The sequence below is a fragment of the Salvelinus alpinus genome, chromosome 16 (assembly GCF_045679555.1).
Source record: "Salvelinus alpinus chromosome 16, SLU_Salpinus.1, whole genome shotgun sequence".
NCBI classification, from domain to species: Eukaryota; Metazoa; Chordata; class Actinopteri; order Salmoniformes; family Salmonidae; genus Salvelinus; species Salvelinus alpinus.
The window spans coordinates 3,874,590-3,886,445 of NC_092101.1; the positions used below are offsets into that span (position 1 = coordinate 3,874,590).

An 11,856-nucleotide genomic window follows, 5' to 3' on the forward strand; every position below is an offset into this window, starting at 1 on the left:
GACGTCCTCCAACCAATCAAATCTTTTGCAGGATAAACTGCCATGTTGTCCATCCAATCATAGAATTAGGATCAGAGAACTAACCTGGTGAGTTGTATTGGGATTGTGCCACAGAGCATTAAATGGGAGTTCTATGTGTTGAGAGGCTTGGTTACATTGTTGGATAGAGATTAACAGTGAATTAAAAGCGAGGGTCGACCTCTGTCTGAGTTCAGTTTCATGAAGGATGAAAAGGAGAAAGCGTTCAATACCAACTGGTATCGAAAGTATAGCTGGTTAACAGGGAACATTTCATCAGCCCGCCTGTATTGCTGGCCTTGTCTGCTTTTTGGAAAGTCTGAGCCTTGGTCGAAAGGTGGGTACAGTGACCTGTAGAACATCGATCGTTCCACTAAATGAAAAACAAAAGCAGGGCATGCAAGAATTTGCTTTTAAAGGACACAACGAAAGGGAAAGTTCTACCAATAAGGGCAACTTAATTTGTTTATTTAACCTTTATTTAACTACAAGGAGCTTGCAGAGGGAATTGCACGTTATGAGGCTTTACTTGCTGAACATATCGAACTTTCGACTGTCTTTTCAGCGATGTCAAAAACAATTCTGAATGATTTGAAAGCTTCCATCACATCATCCATTAAAAATTTGATTAAAGAGAGAGGTTGATGCAGTGCATTTTTTTCGCGTGCGCTCAAGTAGGCTTTCCACTTTCTTCGGGTATTTATTTATCAAAAGGTGAAAACACAATCACTCCAGACAGACACAAGCAAAATCTCATGACATAAATGTTGCAGCAGCCTAGGCTACACCTAAGCATTAGAAATCTGACATGCTGTATGGGATAAAAATTTGATGATTTTTATGTCTGATCAACTGCTAAAAATTGCCCCACCGCTCTGAGACCTATGGTGCCACCAGTCTGCTTGCAGTTGTCAGTTTTCGTCAGGTATGTGGATGATCAGGGCTTTAGTCAGGAACGTTTCTTGGGATAGTTTGATGTGTCAAGTGGGCGAGATGCGCAGTCTGTTTGACTTTATGAATTTTGAGATGTCTGAGTTTAAGTTCATAGAGAAACTTGTCCAAACCTACGATGGCACAGCTGTAATGTAATGTATCTGCTATTTGTATTTACAGCTAAGTCCCCTACTGTTCCCTAATCAAGAGGTGATGACTACTCCACTACCATTGTCAACTTTCTCCTGACATGAACTGAAGTCATGTCTTATGTGCCCGCTCATCCACTGGCACATTGAATGTTTCCACTCCTAGCACTGTCAGTACTCCTATCAATTTTCTCTCATTACTGTATGTAGAGTCAATCACATACACAATCACATTATTACACATACATAATTTTACTTATTGCATGGACCAACTCATTCTTTGCTCTCTTTTTTCTAACTGTGTAGTGTGTTGTGCTATTGTTTTTTTGTCTTCCCTGTCAAATCCTGTCATGCACTGGTCAAGCCTCTGAACACCTCAACTCATGCCTCATACCCTCATTCAATCACTGCTGTGATCCCTTTCCAACACGGTGTAAGTACCCCTCTCATTCCCCATAATATTGTACTATAATGTCTTCATTTTTTTATTTTACCTTTATTTACCAGGTAGGCCAGTTGAGAACAAGTTCTCATTTACAACTGCGACCTGGCCAAGATAAAGCAAAGCGACAAAAACAACAACACAGACTTACACATGGGATAAACAAACGTACAGTCAATAACACAATAAAAAAAAACTGTATACAGTGTGTGCAAATAAAATAAGGAGGTAAGGCAATGAATAGGCCATAGTGGCGAAGTAATTACAATTTAGGAATTAACACAGGAGTGCTAGATGTGCAAATGAGGATGTGCAAGTAGAAATACCGGTGTGCAAAAGAGCAGAAAAACTAAAACAAATATGAGGATGAGGTAGGTCGTTGTTTGGATGGGCTATTTACAGATGGGCTGTGTACAGCTGCAGCAATCGGTAAGCTGCTCTGACAGCTGATGCTTGAAGTTAGTGAGGGAGATAAGTCTCCAGCTACAGTAAATTTTGCAATTCGTTACAGTCATTGGCAGCAGAGAACTGTAAGGAAAGGTGGCCAAAGGGGGTGTCGGCATTGGGGATGACCAGTGAAATATACCTGCTGGAGCGCGTGCTACGGATGGGTGTTGCTATGGTGACCAGTGAGCTGAGATAAGCTGGAGCTTTACCTAGCAAAGACTTATAGATGAACTGGAGCCAGTTGGTTTGGCGACAAATATGTAGCGAGGACCAGCCAACGACAGCATACAGGTCACAGTGGTGGGTAGTATATGTGCCCTGCTACACACAGGGCCTGAGTTCGAGGCTGGGGCCAACAGATAAACCAAATGACGTACCATGTTATTGAACAGTCCAGCAGGCATCAGCTGTGTAGCCGAGTGATCATAGGGTCCAATGATCAGCAATAGTTGCAACAGGGAGCCGTTCGGTAGTCGTTACTCCACTAGGCGAGCGGGAGACATGGCGTTCAGATATCTAGCGGTCCGGGGCTAGCAGATGGGTCTTCACAGACATCAACGACGCAGAGGCCGGTTGAGAGCACATCGGCCGAATTACGTCAGCAAACCAGCAGACCAGTCGTGATGGATCGGCGAGGCTCCGTGTTGACAGGCCAAATTGCAAGAGAGGTATTGTAGTTGGTGTACTTCGTTTGCTAGCCAGGAGTTGGGCCTAACGCGAGGCTAGCTCCCCCTCAGCACTGCCTGGACTGCGCCAAAATGCAAACTCCTCCCGTTTGAGTTATGTTATAATATTTTTTTCTGGACAACCGCGTTAGCCACAATAACCACTCGGTAGCAGCTAGCTAGCTGCGATGATCCGGTGTGATGGTCCAGAGCTTGCGGCAGGAATCTGGTAATGTAGTGGAAAAAGGAGTCCGATATGCTCATGGCTGATGTTGCGCTGTGCAGACTGGCAGGTATTATCCGGGCTAAAGCGGCTGGTGTCTGAGCTAAGGGTAAAGACCGCTAGCAGTGGCTAACAATGGCAAAGAGCCGGATGCCTGGTCAGGACCTGGAAAAGGCGAGTGGGAAAGCTGCCGTTACCGTCAATATTACTCGCCAACGTGCAATCATTGGACAATAAACTAGACGAGGTACGATCCTACCAACGGGACATCAAAAACTGTAATATCCTATGTTTTACGGAATCGTGGCCGAATGACGACATGGATATTCAGCTAGCGGGATATACGCTCTAAGACGAGGGGGGGCTGTCTGTGGATATTTGTAAACTGCTGGTGCACGAAATCTGAGGAAGTCTCTAGATTTTGCTTGCCTGAAGTAGAGTATATTGTGATAAATGGCAGGCCACACTACTTGTAGAAAAGGCCCATGGAGTTGGTGGAATAATCCTTTAATTCATGGCCACTTACGCAGCTGGGCCAGGGGTGCTTTAATAAGGTCAGGTGGCAATGACCGACAGATCTCATCCCCATAAAAGGAGGAAAACGCCATCGCCTGATCTCGCTGCTTTCTCTTCCTTAACTCCGTCTGCTCCAGATGTTCTGTGTGTCCATAAGTCCACCGACTCTGTTACCTTTCATCTGAACTATCTGTTGCGATCGGGAGAGTGGACCATCAGTTGTTGTTTATAGTTATTACCGTGGAGCACGGCTTGGAGCGCACGCTTCAAACATATTGTGTAATGTGAATGGTCAATGTTCACGGCCCTACGGATCCTCATAGGCCAATTATGCAATCAATATGGTTAATATGTACTGAAATGAATTACATGTACACATGAAGACAATGGAAAGGGTGAAATGAGAAACGTCATTGTTTGCTAACTGATCGACTTTGATATCAAACTAAAGGGGATTATAGATTGAATAACCATTCACTGTTTGTATTCTTTCATGATTTATGATAAATAGTTACGAGCCTAAATGACTCACGGATGATTACTATTGACTTCTTAATGAACTGGATTGTTGAAGTCCCTAAATTATGTTAATAATGAATGATTGTTATGATTTGATCTTTGTGATTATGAATTTGATTGGATACATGTTATTTTGTTTCCTTTGTTATGCAGCACAGACTACATAAATATACAATTTTATGGTTAAAGGAATTCCTGCCTCAGTCTCATCCATTCCTCTGTCACCTGACATGTGACCACCTGTTCACCTTCACTGTCCGTCATCCCACCTGTCAAACTACCCACACAGATTCCACCAATCTTTCACTACTTGCCTAGAGAGTTTTCAGCTATACTTTTCGTGGCTGATTATTTACCACAACAGACAGATGCTGGCATTAAGACCGCACTCAGTCAGCTGTATAAGCAAACAGGAAACCACTCACCCAGAGGCGGCGCTCCTACTGGCGAAAGACTTTAATGCAGGGAAACTTCAGTTCTGTCAATATCAGTTCTACCAAATTTCTATCAACATGTTAAATGTGCAACTAGAGGGGAAAAAATTCAAGATCACCTGTACTCCACACACAAGAGATGCATACAAAGCTCTCCCTCGCCCTCCATTTGATAAATCCGACCACATCTCTATCCTCCTTATTCTGGCTTACAAGCAAAAATTAAAGCAGGAAGCACCAGTGACTGGGTCTATAAAAAAGTGGTCAGATGAAGCAGATGCTAAACTACAGGACTGTTTTGCTATCACAGACTGGAACATGTTCCGGGACTCTTCCGATGGCATTGAGGAGTACACCACATCAGTCACTGGCTTTATCAATAAGTGCATCGAGGATGTCGTCCCCACAGTGACTGTACGTATATACCCCAACCAGAAGCTATGGATTACAGGCAACATTCGCACTGAGCTAAAAGGCTAGGGCTGCCGCTTTCAAGGTGTGTGACACTAACCCGGAAGCTTACAAGAATTCCCGCTATACCCTGCGACGAACAATCAAACAGGCAAAGCATCAATACAGGCCTAAGATTGAATCATACTTCACCGGCTCGGATTGCAAACTAATACAGACTACAAAAGGAAGCACAGCTTCAGTGACACGAGTTTACCAACGAGCTAAATCACTTCTATGCTCGCTTCGAGGCAAGCAACACTGAGGCATTCATGAGAGCATCAGCTGTTCCGGACAACTGTGTGATCATCCTCTCCGTAGCCGACGTGAGTAAGACCTTTAAACAGGTAAACATACACACACTGCGCCGCGGGGCCAGACGGATTACCAGGACGTGTGCTCCGGGCATGTGCTGACCAACTCGGAGGTGTCTTCACTGACATTTTCAACATGTCCCTGATTGAGTCTGTAATACCAACATGCTTCAAGCAGACCACATTAGTCCCTGTGTCCAAGAACACAAAGGAAACCTGCCTAAATGACTACAGACCCATAGCACTCACGTTACTTACAATGAAGTGCTTTGAAAGGCTGGTAATGGCTCACATCAATAACCATTATCCCAGAAATCCTAGACCCACTCCAATTTGCATACCGCCCAAACAGATCCACAGATGATCCAAACTCTATTGCACTCCACACTGCCCTTTCCCACCTGGACAAAAGGAACACTTATGTGAGAATGCTATTTATTGACAACAGCTCAGCGTTCAACACCATAGTACCCTCAAAGCTCATCACTAAGCTAAGGATCCTGGGACTAAACACCTCCCTCTGCAACTAGATCCTGGTTCCTGACGGGCCGCTCCCAGGTGGTGAAGGTAGGTAGCAACACATCTGCTACGCTGATCCTCAACACTGGAGCTCCCCAGGGGTGCGTGCTCAGTACTCCCTGTTCACCCAAGACTGCATGGCCAGGCACGACTCCAACACCATCATTAAGTTTGCTGATTACACAAGTGGTAGGCCTGATCACCAACAACGACGAGACAGCCTATAGGGAGGAGGTCAGAGACCTGGCTGTGTGGTGCCAGGACAACAACCTCTCCCTCAAAGTGAGCAAGAAAAAGGAGCTGATTGTGGACTACAGGAAAAGGAGGGCTGAGCAAGCCCCCATTCTCATCGACGGGCTGTAGCGGAGTGGGTCAAGAGCTTCAAGTTCCTTGGTGTCCACATCTCTAACAAATAATCACAGTCCAAACACACCAAGACAGTCGTGAAGAAGACACGACAATACCTATTTCCCCTCAGGACACTGAAAAGATTTGGCATGGGTCCTCAGATCCTCTTAAAGTTCTACAGCTGCACCATCGAGAGCATCCTTACTGGTTGCATCACCACTTGGTATGGCAACTGCTTGTCATCCAACCGCAAGCGCTACAGAAGGTAATGTGTACGACCCAGTACATCACTGGGGCCAAACTTCCTGCCATACAGGACCTCCATACCAGGTGGTGTCAGAGGAAGGCCCTAAAAATTGTCAAAGACTCCAGCCACCCAAGTCATAGAGTGTTCTCTCTGCTACAGAATGGCAAGCTGTACCAGAGAGCCAAGTCTAGGGCCAAAAGGCTCCTTAACAGCTTCTACCCCCAAGCCAATAGACTGCTAAACAGTCAATCAAATGGCTACACAGACTATTTGCATTGACTCCCTTTTTTACGCTGCTGCTACTCACTGTTTATTATCTATGCATCGTCACTTTATCCCTACCTACTTGTACATATTACCTCGACTAACCTGTACCCCTGCACATTCACTCGGTTACACAACAGTTATTGTTATTTTGTTGTGTTACTTTTAATAAATTTTAGTCGTTTCTTACATACTTTTTTTGCATTGTTGGTTAAGGGCTTGTAAGTAAGCATGTTACGTTAAGGTTTGGTAATATTTTATATTCTGTACAGGCTTCCTTCTTTTCACTCTGTCAATTAGGTTAGTTTTGTGAAGTAACTACAATGTTGTTGATCCATCCTAAGTTTTCTTTTATCACAGTCATTAAACTGTGTTAAAGTCACCATTGGACTCATGGTGAAATCCCTGAGGAGCTCCCTTCCTCTCCAGCAACTGAGTTAGGAAGGACGCCTGTATCTTTGTTGTGACTGTGTATTGATACACCATCCGAAGTGTAAATAATAACTTCAACACGCTCAAAGGAATATTCAATGTCTGCTTTTTTTTTTTTTTTTACCCTTCTACCAATAGGTGCCCTTTGCGAGGCATTGGAAAACCTCCATCGTCTTTTTGGTTGAATCTGTGTTTCTGTGTGGGGGGGGGGGGGGGTACAGATATGAGGTAGTCATTCAAAAATAATGTTAGATTGTAATGGACACATTTGATGTGTGTAAAATACTTTTTGGTAGGTTGTACTGATTCTGATGAGCTAATGCTAAGCTAAATGACAGATATTTGTGGCGCCATGTTTGTTGACAGCATACAATGCATTCTGGTTGTTACGTAAACGTCTGTCAGGTCAAAGATGTTATAACAAAACGAAGTGAAGGGATGGTTCACTCGACTGACTTAGATTGTAACTATCATTACTCAGGGTTGCCAACTTAGACCTCCCTTTCCAGGTGTTATATTTGCATTCAGCTTATAAACTTCTGTGTTTGCCCGCCATTTATTGATAAATTCCCCATTATAGTAGTATTTCCTGCATCATATGTCACCACAATACCTCCCCCCCCCCATGAACTTGAAATCCACTACAAATTAAATGAACCCGCACCCACAAACCCCCTAAATTGTTTCTTCCCAAATCTGGCAACCCTGTTTAGCTTTCGCACTATGGTTAGGCTAGGCAGTAGGCTTGTATTTGCGGTGATGCTTTGTGAGGTGATAACATTTATTTGCTTTTTGATTTGTCAAAAACTGTAAACGTCTTGTCAAGTCATTTCCTCCGGCTCTTGTGTACACTGTAACAAGTACATCGAAGATTTGTAATATGCTGAACAGTTGGCAAACTAAGTTAATATTTTTCAGGCAATAGGCACAGCCATCTTTGACTTTGTTTATTTGCGTCTTACAGTGAATGGCGTTCTGGGATTAGGGAGTTTTCGTTTGTCAAATATAAACAAACATGGCTGCCATCATAAATAATATAGCTGCTGTTAGCTTAGCTGACATAGATCTCTTTTCTAAACAATATTACATATACTCCCTTGTGCTCACCAGAGATGTGGTACATTGTAAACAAGCCTAGCTGTTAGGCCGCTAATTTATGTTATTTAACCTGTTATTTAGACCGGTTTATGGAATGAGTTTGGCTGTAGATTTCTTCCGTGTACTTCTTGGATGATGAAGTTCGCATTTATCTTTTACAATAAAAGGTGAAATTCAGCAATACAACTGTGAAAACCTTTATTTCCCATTCGTAACATATTGTTTAGATGCTTTTCAAACAACAATGCTGTTTAGAGTAGTTTGTTGCATTTTACACAAGCTCCAACCCAACTTTGCTATTTTGTGATTATTTTGTGATTTATTTCACTTTATTTTCACGAAATGTAACCGCTATAATTTCTTACAATTGACAAGAACTTTTGGACACCAATTCTGGCTTCAACTTCGACTCATCTGCCCCGGGCTTGGCGAAATCCAACTTGATGGATTCACCAGGTAGACAGGACAGTGGAGTGGGGGGGGGGGGGGGGGGTTGCCTCTTTATCAACACCAACTGGTGTGCTAACTCCAGCATGGTGGAAGTGTCAACCCGTCTTGGAATACCCTTCTACCTTCCGAGGCGGTTTTCGACTGTTATCGAGACTGTTGTGTACAGTCCACCTCAGGACAAGAAAAATAACAAGCTGGCACTTATCTAACTGTACTAGGCTATAAACAAGCCAGAAAACATACATCCAGAGGCCGTTTCCTGGTTGCCAGAAATGTGAATTCCGCGTCACTAAAACACGTGATATCCAATTTCCATCAAAACGTCTCCAATGCCACTAGGGGCAAAAAAGTCCTAATTCATTGTTATTCTACACACAAGCAAGCATACAAGGCCCTTCCTCGTCCGCCATTCAGAAAATCAGATCATGATTCCGTAGTCCTGCTTCCTGCTTACAAGCAGAAACTCAAACAGGAAGAATCCGTGACTCGCTCCATTGAGAAATGGTCACCAGAATCAGAGATTATGCTCCTGGACTGCTTTGCTAGCACTGATTGGAATATGCTTTGAGACTCCGCTGATAACATTGATGAGCTAACCACCTCCGTCAACGGCTTCATTATGCATCGGAAATGTTGCATTATGCATCCCCATGGTGAGGGTTTGCTGTTTCCCCAATCAAAAGCCCTGGATTAACACAGAGGTTGGCACAAAACTAAAGGAAAGGGCTAGCACACGCAGAGACAACCCTGAGGCTACGGCCAAGGACAAGAATAAGTACAAGAAGTTCCGCTACGGCCTACACAGAGTCATTAAACGAGCAAAAGGGCAATATACAAATAAGGTGGAATCATATTACACAGGTTCCGATGCCCACCGCATATGGCTACAGTCCATTACGGAAGACCCAACGATGCCTCTCTACCAGATGAACTCAATGTATTTTATGCTCATTTTGACAACAACAACAACATCGTGCCGGGTGTGAGGTTCGGCAACAACCCGAGGTCGACGTGAGAAAAGTCTTTAATCAGGTCAAAAGCCATGCTCAGAACAGCTGGCAGGCATATTCACGGTAATTTTCAACCTCTCCTTTTCCCAGTCTGTAAAACCCACATTTTAGGATGACCACCATCATTCCTGTCCCCAAGAAATCTAAGGCTTCATGCCACTGCCCTGTAGCACTCACTTCTGTAATCATGAAGTGCTTTGAGAGGCTGATTATGGCACACAGTAGCTCCACTATCCCAGACACCCTATACCCACTCCAATTTGCATAGCGCTCCAACAGATCCATAGATGACGCAATCTCAATTGCTCTCCACACTGCCCTCACCCACCTAGATAAGAGGAATACCTATGTGAGAATGCTGTTCATTGGCTGCAGTCCAAATTCAAAGTCTTCATAAAGTTTGGCATGGGCCCTCAAATTGTTAAAAAGTTATACAGCTGTTGAGAGCAACTTGACTGGCTGCATCACTGTGTGGTATGGCAATAGCACCACCCTCGATCGCCTGGCGCTTCAGAGGGTGGTGCAGACAGCCCAGTACATCACTGGGGCAGAGCTCTCTGCCATCCAGGACCTCTATATCAATCGGTGTGGAAGGAAGGCCCAGAAAATCGTTAAAGACTCCAACCACCCAAGCAATAGATTATTCTCTTTGTTTCCACACGGCAAGCGGTACCGGTACATCAAGTGTGACACCAACAGGCTCTTGAACATCTTCTATCCCCAAGCAATAAGACTGATAAATAGCAAACAAAATAGCGACACAGACTGAGCTAACCTTGTATCTTTATTGACCTTTTATTTTTTGCACTGTCTCTATGCACACTCACGTGGCCCTACACACTCACACACACACACATTCACTCCATCTGCTCACTCACACGTAATATGCACATACAGTACATTTATACTGACTCTACACACACGCACACCAACTCACATACAAGCTGCTGCTACTCTGTTTATCTTATATCCTGTTGCCTAGTCACCTTACCCCTATGTAGAGATCTACTTCCATCACTCCAGTATCCCTGCACATTGTAGATATGGTATTGGAACGGACCGTGTATATAGTATGCTTACTTATTGTGTTCTTCATATTGTGTTTTTCTAGTATTACATTGTTATTGGTTATTATATTGTAGGGTTTTGAGTTTAAGGAAGGCATTTCACTGTAATTGTGCATGTGACATTAAAAACTTGAAACTTGATACGTTCTGTTGCTACATTTCTAATCACATATTTGCAATAGTACGCTGCTGGGATCACCCAATAATGTTCACAAATCTGTGATTGAACGCATCAAAAGCCTTGAGACAACTGTGACATGGATTATGTACTGTATGTGTCCAAATTTGAGATTTTTGGTTCCAACCACCGTGTCTTTGTGAGACACGGACTAAGTGAACAGATGATCTCTGCGTATGTGGTTCCCACCATGAAGCATGGAGGAGGAGGTGTGATGGTGATTTTCTGGTGACACTGTCTGATATATTTAGAATTCAAGGCACACTTAACCAGCATGGCTACCACAGCGATACGCCATCCCATCTGGTTTGAGTTTAATGGGACTGTCATTTGTTTTTCAACAGGACAATAACCCAACACACCTCCAGGCGATGTAAGGGATATTTGACCAAGAAGGAGAGTGATGGAGTGCTGCATCAGATGACCTGGCCTCCACAATCCCCCGACCTCAACCCAAACCCAATTGAGATGGTTTGGGATGAGACCGCAGAGTGAAGGAAAAGCAGCCAACAAGTGCTCAGCATATGTGGGAACTCCTTCAAGACTGTTGGAAAAGCATTCCAGTTGAAGCAGGTTGAGAGAATGCCAAGAGTGTGCAAAGCTGTCATCAAGGTAAAGGGTGGTTACTTTGAAGAATATAAAATATATTTTGATTTGTTTAACTTTTTGGGTTACTACATGATTCCATGATTCCATGTGTGTTATTATATGATTCCATGTGTGTTATTTCATAGTTTTGTAGAAAATATAAAACAATAAAGAAAAACCCTTGAATGAGTAGGTGTCCCAACTTTTGACTGGTAATGTATATAAACAGGATACTCCCTTTAAAATATAATTTCTGAAAACTTCAGGTCAAATTGTTTTAATAACATTTCTAAATGATGTTAAGTCAAATCAAATCAAGTTTATTTTATATAGCCCTTCGTACATCATCAGCTAATATCTCGAAGTGCTGTACAGACACCCAGCCTAAAACCCCAAACAGCAAGCAATGCAGGTGTAGAAGCAAGTGTTCTTGAACCTCTACGGTGTCCGTCCCATGGGACGATTGAGCTAACGTAGGCTAATGTGATTAGCATGAGGTTGTAAGTAACAAGAACATTTCACAGTACATAGACATATCTGATATG

General features: G+C 43.4%; 1 long non-coding RNA gene across 1 annotated transcript; it reads left to right on the forward strand.

Moving 5' to 3' along the window:
• Positions 1-1,139: 1,139 nt before the first annotated feature.
• LOC139541760 (uncharacterized) lies at positions 1,140-11,500 on the forward strand. Its single transcript, XR_011668395.1, has 2 exons — positions 1,140-1,533; positions 11,068-11,500. It is a non-coding gene; the product is annotated as an uncharacterized lncRNA (long non-coding RNA).
• Positions 11,501-11,856: the final 356 nt, after the last annotated feature.